Source organism: Argopecten irradians, chromosome 5 (genome assembly GCF_041381155.1).
Source record: "Argopecten irradians isolate NY chromosome 5, Ai_NY, whole genome shotgun sequence".
Taxonomy (NCBI): domain Eukaryota; kingdom Metazoa; phylum Mollusca; class Bivalvia; order Pectinida; family Pectinidae; genus Argopecten; species Argopecten irradians.
In genome coordinates, this window is record NC_091138.1 from 9291501 (window position 1) to 9301352 (window position 9852).

General features: G+C 34.4%; 1 long non-coding RNA gene across 1 annotated transcript; it reads left to right on the forward strand.

Moving 5' to 3' along the window:
- The first annotated feature begins 1977 nt into the window (after positions 1-1977).
- LOC138322810 (uncharacterized) lies at positions 1978-7570 on the forward strand. The gene is made up of 3 exons (XR_011208491.1): positions 1978-2159; positions 2393-2539; positions 3152-7570. It is a non-coding gene; the product is annotated as an uncharacterized lncRNA (long non-coding RNA).
- Positions 7571-9852: the final 2282 nt, after the last annotated feature.

The window sequence follows — 9852 nt, forward strand, 5'->3', positions numbered from 1 at the left end:
GAACCACAGGTTAGGTCTGATCACAGATCCTGATGATTATTTTACTGTAGAGAGAACCACAGGTTAGGTCTGATCACAGATCCTGATGATTATTTTACTGTAGAGAGAACCACAGGTTAGGTCTGATCACAGATCCTGATGATTATTTTACTGTAGAGAGAACCACAGGTTAGGTCTGATCACAGATCCTGATGATTATTTTACTGTAGAGAGAACCACAGGTTAGGTCTGATCACAGATCCTGATGATTATTTTACTGTAGAGAGAACCACAGGTTAGGTCTGATCACAGATCCTGATGATTATTTTACTGTAGAGAGAACCACAGGTTAGGTCTGATCACAGATCCTGATGATTATTTTACTGTAGAGAGAACCACAGGTTAGGTCTGATCACAGATCCTGATGATTATTTTACTGTAGAGAGAACCACAGGTTAGGTCTGATCACAGATCCTGATGATTATTTTACTGTAGAGAGAACCACAGGTTAGGTCTGACGATCACAGATCTGATACAGATCTGATGATTATTTTACTGTAGAGAGAACCACAGGTTAGGTCTGATCACAGATCCTGATGATTATTTTACTGTAGAGAGAACCACAGGTTAGGTCTGATCACAGATCCTGATGATTATTTTACTGTAGAGAGAACCACAGGTTAGGTCTGATCACAGATCCTGATGATTATTTTACTGTAGAGAGAACCACAGGTTAGGTCTGATCACAGATCCTGATGATTATTTTACTGTAGAGAGAACCACAGGTTAGGTCTGATCACAGATCCTGGTGATTATTTTACTGTAGAGAGAACCACAGGTTAGGTCTGATCACAGATCCTGATGATTATTTTACTGTAGAGAGAACCACAGGTTAGGTCTGATCACAGATCCTGATGATTATTTTACTGTAGAGAGAACCACAGGTTAGGTCTGATCACAGATCCTGGTGATTATTTTACTGTAGAGAGAACCACAGGTTAGGTCTGATCACAGATCCTGGTGATAATTTTACTGTAGAGAGAACCACAGGTTAGGTCTGATCACAGATCCTGATGATTATTTTACTGTAGAGAGAACCACAGGTTAGGTCTGATCACAGATCCTGATGATTATTTTACTGTAGAGAGAACCACAGGTCTGATCACAGATCCTGATGATTATTTTACTGTAGAGAGAACCACAGGTTAGGTCTGATCACAGATCCTGATGATTATTTTACTGTAGAGAGAACCACAGGTTAGGTCTGATCACAGATCCTGGTGATTATTTTACTGTAGAGAGAACCCACAGGTTAGGTCTGATCACAGATCCTGATGATTATTTTACTGTAGAGAGAACCACAGGTTAGGTCTGATCACAGATCCTAGTGATTATTTTACTGTAGAGAGAACCACAGGTTAGGTCTGATCACAGATCCTGGTGATTATTTTACTGTAGAGAGAACCACAGGTTAGGTCTGATCACAGATCCTGGTGATTATTTTACTGTAGAGAGAACCACAGGTTAGGTCTGATCACAGATCCTGATGATAATTTTACTGTAGAGAGAACCACAGGTCTGATCACTTGGATCAGTTTTGTATAACTTATTCTATTGGTGATTTAATTTTGCAATTTAGAATTCTAGAGTTTTTCTTAACCTAAATATCAAATATTTTTTTCGGCAATTTTTTTTCGCAAATTCCTTATCATGTGAAGTATGGTGCATTTAGTCTCATGCAAAAATTGTTTGCTGTAGGGGAATCAGGTTCTAATTCTAAAGTAATTCTTTTAATATGATCACAAATTCCAATAGGCTAAATGTTTCTGTAGAATATCATTACAAAATTTATTTAAATAAAATTATCTCAGATTGTTTTGTTTACGTCTTTAATCTCAAAAGAAATATTAATGTTTCATTATTGATTAAGTAATGGCAGATATTGTTCAAAGTATTAGTGCCAAACTTGGTCTCTATAACTGGTGTAAAATTGATTTGGACTTCCAAATTTGTTTCCAGGAAAGGTGCGTGCCAACAGAGAAATAGATTACGAGACTTTAGACAGAAAGATTCTCACACTGACGGTGAAAGCGACATCCCCTCAGGGATTGTCCTCTACAGCCAATATTGTCTTCCAGATTCAAGATATCAACGACAACGCTCCACAATTCTCACAAGCTGTAAGTTTTACATTGTTGCCAAAAACAAATTTCTTTAACATTCTTTTAATGATAATATTAAGATGAATAACATTTGCACTTAATTTACAATATGTTTTTTATATAAAAGTTATATTTCAGGGCTGCTTCATTAGATGTGAATACAAGAAAAGGGTCCATGGATACTAATATTGCTTAAAAGTACATATCCATAAAATTGGAATTCTTACACACTTTCATGCTTTCGATTGCAGAACTACACATTCACTGTCTCTGAAGGTAAACAATATCCTGAAGAAATAGGTAACATTGTGGCCACCGATGCCGACAGTAGCAGCAATGCCAATATATCCTTCAGTATAACTGGTACCAACGCTAGCCATTTCACTATCTTCATGATGGTAGGTATCAGTCTCTATTTAGTCAAGGGAGATAATTCTAGGGGAAGTAGGGCTGTTTTCATTTATTGAGAACAACTGGTTCGACAGTTTGTCAAAGTAATTCTTTCAAGTAGAAACCCTGACGGACCTGCAGTTTTTGATACACGCCTATCAGGGCTTGGTCAAGGATTATCTGAAAATAATATAAAATCACCAGATCCGTTTTAAATTCATAAATGAACAACTAGGTCCAACCAGTCAAAGTGTATGATCAGAAATGGTCATAGTGTCACTATGCATCTAGTCAAGGGAGGTAATTCTAGGAGAAGTTAGTATTACTGCATCCATCTAGTCATGGGAGGTAATTCTTTGGGAAGTTTTTGTCTGTGTACTTCTAGAAAAGGGAGGTAATTCTAGGGGATGTAACTGTTACTTGTTGTTTGAGCAGTATAACAATGGATAAGCTGGGGTTTAATCAAATGCAAGGATATTTTCAAGCTTATCAAGAGAACTTATTGAAATATCAGAAAATTTTAGTAAAATAGGATCTACATGGTACAAATATAACATTATATCATGATAAACATTTCAAGTTTTTTGGTTTTAAACAATTTTGTTTTTCTTTATTTCCAGGGAAACAACATGGTAAGTAAATCTCTGTAGATTTGTTTGCGATATAAATGGTATTACTGTGTCGGTATTAAGGATTTACTCTACAATTATCGGTGTGCTATAAATAGTATCTGTGTCGGTATTAAGGATTTACTCTACTCTGATTGGTGTGCTATAAATAGTATCTGTGTGTCTGTATTAAGGATTTACTCTACAATTATCAGTGTGCAATAGATAGTATCTGTGTGTCGGTATGAAGGATTTACTCTACTCTGATTGGTGTGCTATAAATAGTATCTATATGTTGGTATTAAGGATTTACTCTCTATACAATAAATGGTGTTTTGTGATTCTAGTTTGTACTTTGTCATCACGCTTGAGTTTTTATAGGTAAACACTAGTAGATCTGTTTATGTTATTTTTGTATATGTTTATCTAACAAGATAAAATACCAAAAGGAAGTAGTGTTCGGGTGGAAAAAACCAAATCATCATTCACAGAATTAACAATTGGGATGGTATTCACTGAGTAAGCTGTATCTAACTGTGGACGTTGACCAATCAAAACTTATTTGAAGTTCAGATCTAAGTTGCGAAAAGTGTAGATATTACAGCGAACAGTCGGGCAAGGGTGGCTAAAGTCAGTAAAAATGGTGTGAATGTATCCAGTATAATTTCCTATGAAATGGAAAAAGAAAATCTCTCGTCAAAATCTGTCTGCGTACGAAGAAATTAATTTAAAGTATGGGAATTCTAAAACGTCCTCCCGGCTCACTATGTCCGTGGTTACATTTCCACACAGCCTCGCTTTCAATGCTTTCAACTTTTCTTTACTATAATGGTCAGAACTGGGAAACTAAGCAGAACTTGACCGTCGTATTAATATGTGAGAACTTTTGGAAGGCCAATGAACGCATTTAGACTGGTTTTCTTTGCCCGACTATTTACTTTAAGTAAATTAAAGTTGAAAAGATTTTCAATCCTAGAAAAATTGTTGATATGATAAAGAAAACAAAATGTTCATAATTGAAAATGTATTAAAGAATTTTCATTGTCTTATATATTTTGATTGGATGCACCAAAGATTAAGATTCATTGATCATAGGGTAAATTTAAATCTAAAAACTTATGTATTTTTCTACTATTTTACCTATCACAGACATCTGGAACACAGTTACCACTATGACACCTGAACCTTATTTTGTTTACTCACTTTGTTTCCTCACAATTCAATTTTATTTTACTGTGTCACAGAAGAGTTATCTACCTCATTTGATAAAGATTGATATTATAATGGGCTCCTGCAGAGTGTTAAAGATTGATATTATAATAGGCTCCTGCAGAGTGTTAAAGATTGATATTATAATAGGCTCCTGCAGAGTGTTAAAGATTGATATTAGATAATTATAACAATTTATATTAAATCATTAACCAAAGGGAGATAACTTTGTAACATGAATAACGAAGAAATAATGAAGCTAAGTAAAGAATTGCATGAGAATTGGTACAAATCAACTCATTAACTACATTTCATTAAATGTTATGTTAAAAATCTGTTGGGACCTGTGATAAGAAATACTCTACCTTTAACTCACCTTGCCTAAAGGGCCAATGAAGTTAAGCCAAGGTGTGGCGTCCTTGAGATAAGGGTTGGGTCCTATATTGGGAATTAGAGATAATAATTAACCCTTGAGAAAATATAAACTCCAACTTCTAATCATGACAGTGCTACATTTAACAAGCCAGGTGATGAGCGATACAGGCACTCTGGTTTATTCATATTTGAGTCAGAGTATTTTCCAAATGAGCAGTTTGCAATTGGCTAGCTTTAGCTATATTAAATCATGATTAGCATATATAAGCAGTTATACTTCTAATTCAATATTACAGAATCTTATCAGTTTCTTATTAAAGAGCTATCATAACAATAATTTTTTTTTTTTCTAACCTCATGGAGAAATCATATCCTTTCAATGAAATAAATATCAGTCTAAAGTAGGATTGGGATTCCAGCTGGTATAAGATAGGGGGGGTTACATTCCTTAAACAAAGGCGTGCATGTCTGCATGATCTGATTTGCTTTGAAAGCTTATTATGAAAACTGCATGATGATTTTTTAACAGAGTATATAATATATACAGTAATAGAAAATTTTCTTTGGATTTCAAATCAATACTTATTTAGAGCAAGTCAACTTTATTTTTGGAAATATTTCTCAATGAAATTGATAGAAGACAAAGACAAAATGGTGTGCCTCTGTGAATGGTCTTATATATCCTCTATGTAATGTGTGTTTATATCCACAAAAGGGGAGTAATTCTATATATGGTGTAACTACACGTTTGTATAGTGTACACAGTATATTCCGTATATGGTGTGACACAAACCAAACTCTCCTATGTCTGAGGCGATTTATACCCATCCTGGTACACACACATCTGGTTTCTATGGGAACTGGGTTCCAAAAGCATGTAACTTTCTGCTTATCTTTCTTTTGTTTTTTTCTACGTTCTTTCAGCGAAGTGCCACAGTAAGTAATGCTATATGTTTTTTTTGTTGAATCCTACACCATCCCTGCTTAATTTTGTTGGATATTATTCATAGATGCATGAGCTTTTCCTAGTTTAGACGTCTTGTTCATATTAATTTTAATTAGAAAAATTGTCTCTTTTGCAGGTTTTTATATTGACAACATGTTTATTTGTGAAAACGCTTAACTGAATAATTGATGATGAAATTCATGTTGACCAAAATATTGAACATTATTGAGATAGTACCAAGTTCTTGTTGATATTACAAAAGAATCTTTCGAATATAGAATAGAATACTTCATTATTTCACAGTGGTTAAGGGATTATATACTAAGGTTAAATGGCACCTGAAATTTTGCATGGTAAAATAGCAGTTTTGCATGATGTTGGGAAAGAATAGAATAGCAATTTAGTTTAATTTAATTCAACAACTTTGATAAGTTGAATTTAATTCAACAACTTTGATACAAAAGAAACTTTATATTTTTATTTGTATTTTCAAAAATCTTAATTAAGTATAAAGCCCTATTTTGATTACCATTTGAATAATTCTTACCTACAAATATACAGAATATTGAACTATAACCTTTGACCCTGTTTCTTCCCTATGTTTAATTTCTTAACCAAAGTCTTCATACCTTAGAAATTGATATCAAATTTACAGTTATGTATTGTACCTCATTAGTTTTCCCTTATCTTTTAAATTCTAAATAGTATCTCTAAACCTTTCCAAAAACCAAATACCTTAATTACCAGTCTAAGATAATCTCCCTTTACCTTTCTAAGATAATCTCCCTTTACCATTCTAAGATAGTCTCCCTTTACCTTTCTAAGATAATCTCCTTTTACCTTTCTAAGATAATCTCCCTTTACCTTTCTGAGATAGTCTCCCTTTACCTTTCTGAGATAGTCTCCCTTTACCATTCTAAGATAGTCTCCCTTTACCTTTCTGAGATAGTCTCCTTTTACCTTTCTGAGATAGTCTCTCTTTACCTTTCTGAGATAGTCTCACCTTTCTAAAGTGTCCTACTTACAGAAAAATGTCTCCCTATAATCATCAACAATGCATCTGTTTAGATTTAGTTCCATAATTTTTCCATCGTCTACAAAAGTATAACATGTAGGTGTCACTTTGTCATGATTCTATAGAAGTAATAAATAAGGTTATATGTCAGAAACATCATTTGTTTTCATGTATGAAAAGGAAATGTGTTGTAACTAACAAATTAAATATATCGCTGCCTTATTCCCAATATATTAAACTTTTAAATCATTTTCACCCTAATAATTGTTTTTTTATTGTTTTGATTTTTTGCTCCTAACATTGCACAATTATAAATACAAAAATATATGAGGTTTTAAAAATCACAAATTGAATTTTATAAATTCTTTCATTGATGCCTAATAATAAAATTGCATTATATATACTGACCTCTTTTTGACATATTATCTATTGCAGGATATATTGTCTTTTAGGATGGCTAGCTTACCTAATTTAGGTGTTTATGATTCTGTTGTTGCGAACAAATTTCAAAAAGATTGAATCATTGCTATACAAGGTTTAAATCTAGGCATTGCTGTTATCCTACAACAAACATTTAATTATTACTTCGAAAGACTCATACAATCCTAAAATAGTCGAGATTTAGAAGTTACAATGTCCATCCAATGTGAAGCCATTTTGATATTAACTCGCTGGCCCCTAGAAATTTATAATGAACTTATTCAACATGATTGAATTAAAATAGTTAAATGTGAGTTATCATTGCCACCAAAACTAACATTTAGTTTTATAACTAGGATGGTCGAACCGCCTTTGCTACTAAACTAGCAGTTTGCCTTTTATTGTTCCATAAAGAAATGCTTATTCCTGTCCGTGTTTACCAAGCTTGGCATTGTTACATCAACAATGGAAAACAATGGAAACACATTTCCTACCAAGCTGTTTCAGTCCTTAATTCCCAAGCTAAAATCAATTAGATGCTTTTAAAGCTTGGATTTAGAGCCTTTGCTTTTCCTCAGCTAATTTTTTTAACCACAATTTTGTGATTAAGTTATCACAATCATTTTTGTAAACATTGCTAAATTGATAGACTGTTTAATATAATTAAGATAACGTATTCTTTTACCTCGCTATTATAGCACATGATAAAAACATTTCATTTCTTAATATTTCTTTATTCTATGTGCATTTTTAAAAAAAATCTTGTCTTGTCAATGAAAAGAATAGAGTTTAAAAATCTTTATTTCAAGGGATCAGAATATTTAGGTATTTCTATACACATAGAAAAAAACAATATACACAAAATAGTAAAAATGGTAGCCATTTGCTTCAGCTACAAACTCAAAGCAAATAGAATTTAATTTGAGAATTATGGATAATTTTGGATGAAAAAACAACAAGCTGTTCATACTCTGACAATTTTTTGTACAGGGGAAGATCGTCGTATCGCCAGAATACAGTGCTTGACTTTCGAGACCACTCCGCAGGGTACAACCTTGTGTCTTCACGCTCGGGATAATCCCTGATGTCAATCGGTTTTTTTGAACGTGTACAAAGAAACATTCTGTTAAGGTACAGTGGACAACAAACTTGAGATATGCTTGATTACCAGTGAATGACGTTTAGTTTCTTTCAAGGTCATGATGTATGGCAATGTTTTCTAAAAAACACCATAGTTTGTTATAATCAGTCACCATAACTACTGGTATCCCTATCCCATTTTCCTGTGTTATATACAGTATGGAGGTGGGAGTGTACTATCCCATTTTCCTGTGTTATATACAGTATGGAGGAGGGAGTGTACTATCCCATTTTCCTGTGTTATATACAGTATGGAGGTGGGAGTGTACTATCCCATTTTCCTGTGTTATATACAGTATGGAGGAGGGAGTGTACTATCCCATTTTCCTGTGTTATATAAAGTATGGAGGTGGGAGTGTACTATCCCATTTTCCTGTGTTATATACAGTATGGAGGAGGGAGTGTACTATCCCATTTTCCTGTGTTATATACAGTATGGAGGTGGGAGTGTACTATCCCATTTTCCTGTGTTATATACAGTATGGAGGAGGGAGTTTACTATCCCATTTTCCTGTGTTATATACAGTATGGAGGAGGGAGTGTACTATCCCATTTTCCTGTGTTATATACAGTATGGAGGAGGGAGTGTACTATCCCATTTTCCTGTGTTATATACAGTATGGAGGAGGGAGTGTACTATCCCATTTTCCTGTGTTATATACAGTATGGAGGAGGGAGTGTACTATCCCATTTTCCTGTGTTATATACAGTATGGAGGAGGGAGTGTACTATCCCATTTTCCTGTGTTATATACAGTATGGAGGAGGGAGTGTACTATCCCATTTTCCTGTGTTATATACAGTATGGAGGAGGGAGTGTACTATCCCATTTTCCTGTGTTATATACAGTATGGAGGAGGGAGTGTACTATCCCATTTTCCTGTGTTATATACAGTATGGAGGAGGGAGTTTACTATCCCATTTTCCTGTGTTATATACAGTCTGGAGGAGGGAGTTTACTATCCCATTTTCCTGTGTTATATACAGTATGGAGGAGGGAGTTTACTATCCCATTTTCCTGTGTTATATACAGTATGGAGGAGGGAGTTGTACTATCCCATACTTTCCTGTGTTATATACAGTCTGGAGGAGGGAGTTTACTATCCCATTTTCCTGTGTTATATACAGTATGGAGGAGGGAGTGTACTATCCCATTTTCCTGTGTTATATACAGTATGGAGGAGGGAGTGTACTATCCCATTTCCCTGTGTTATATACAGTATGGAGGAGGGAGTGTACTATCCCATTTTCCTGTGTTATATACAGTATGGGAGGAGGGAGTTTACTATCCCATTTTCCTGTGTTATATACAGTATGGAGGAGGGAGTGTACTATCCCATTTTCCTGTGTTATATACAGTATGGAGGTGGGAGTTTACTATCCCATTTTCCTGTGTTATATACAGTATGGAGGAGGGAGTGTACTATCCCATTTCCCTGTGTTATATACAGTATGGAGGAGGGAGTGTTACTATCCCATTTTCCTGTGTTATATACAGTATGGAGGAGGGAGTGTACTATCCCATTTTCCTGTGTTATATACAGTATGGAGGAGGGAGTGTACTATCCCATTTTCCTGTGTTATATACAGTATGGAGGAGGGAGTGTAC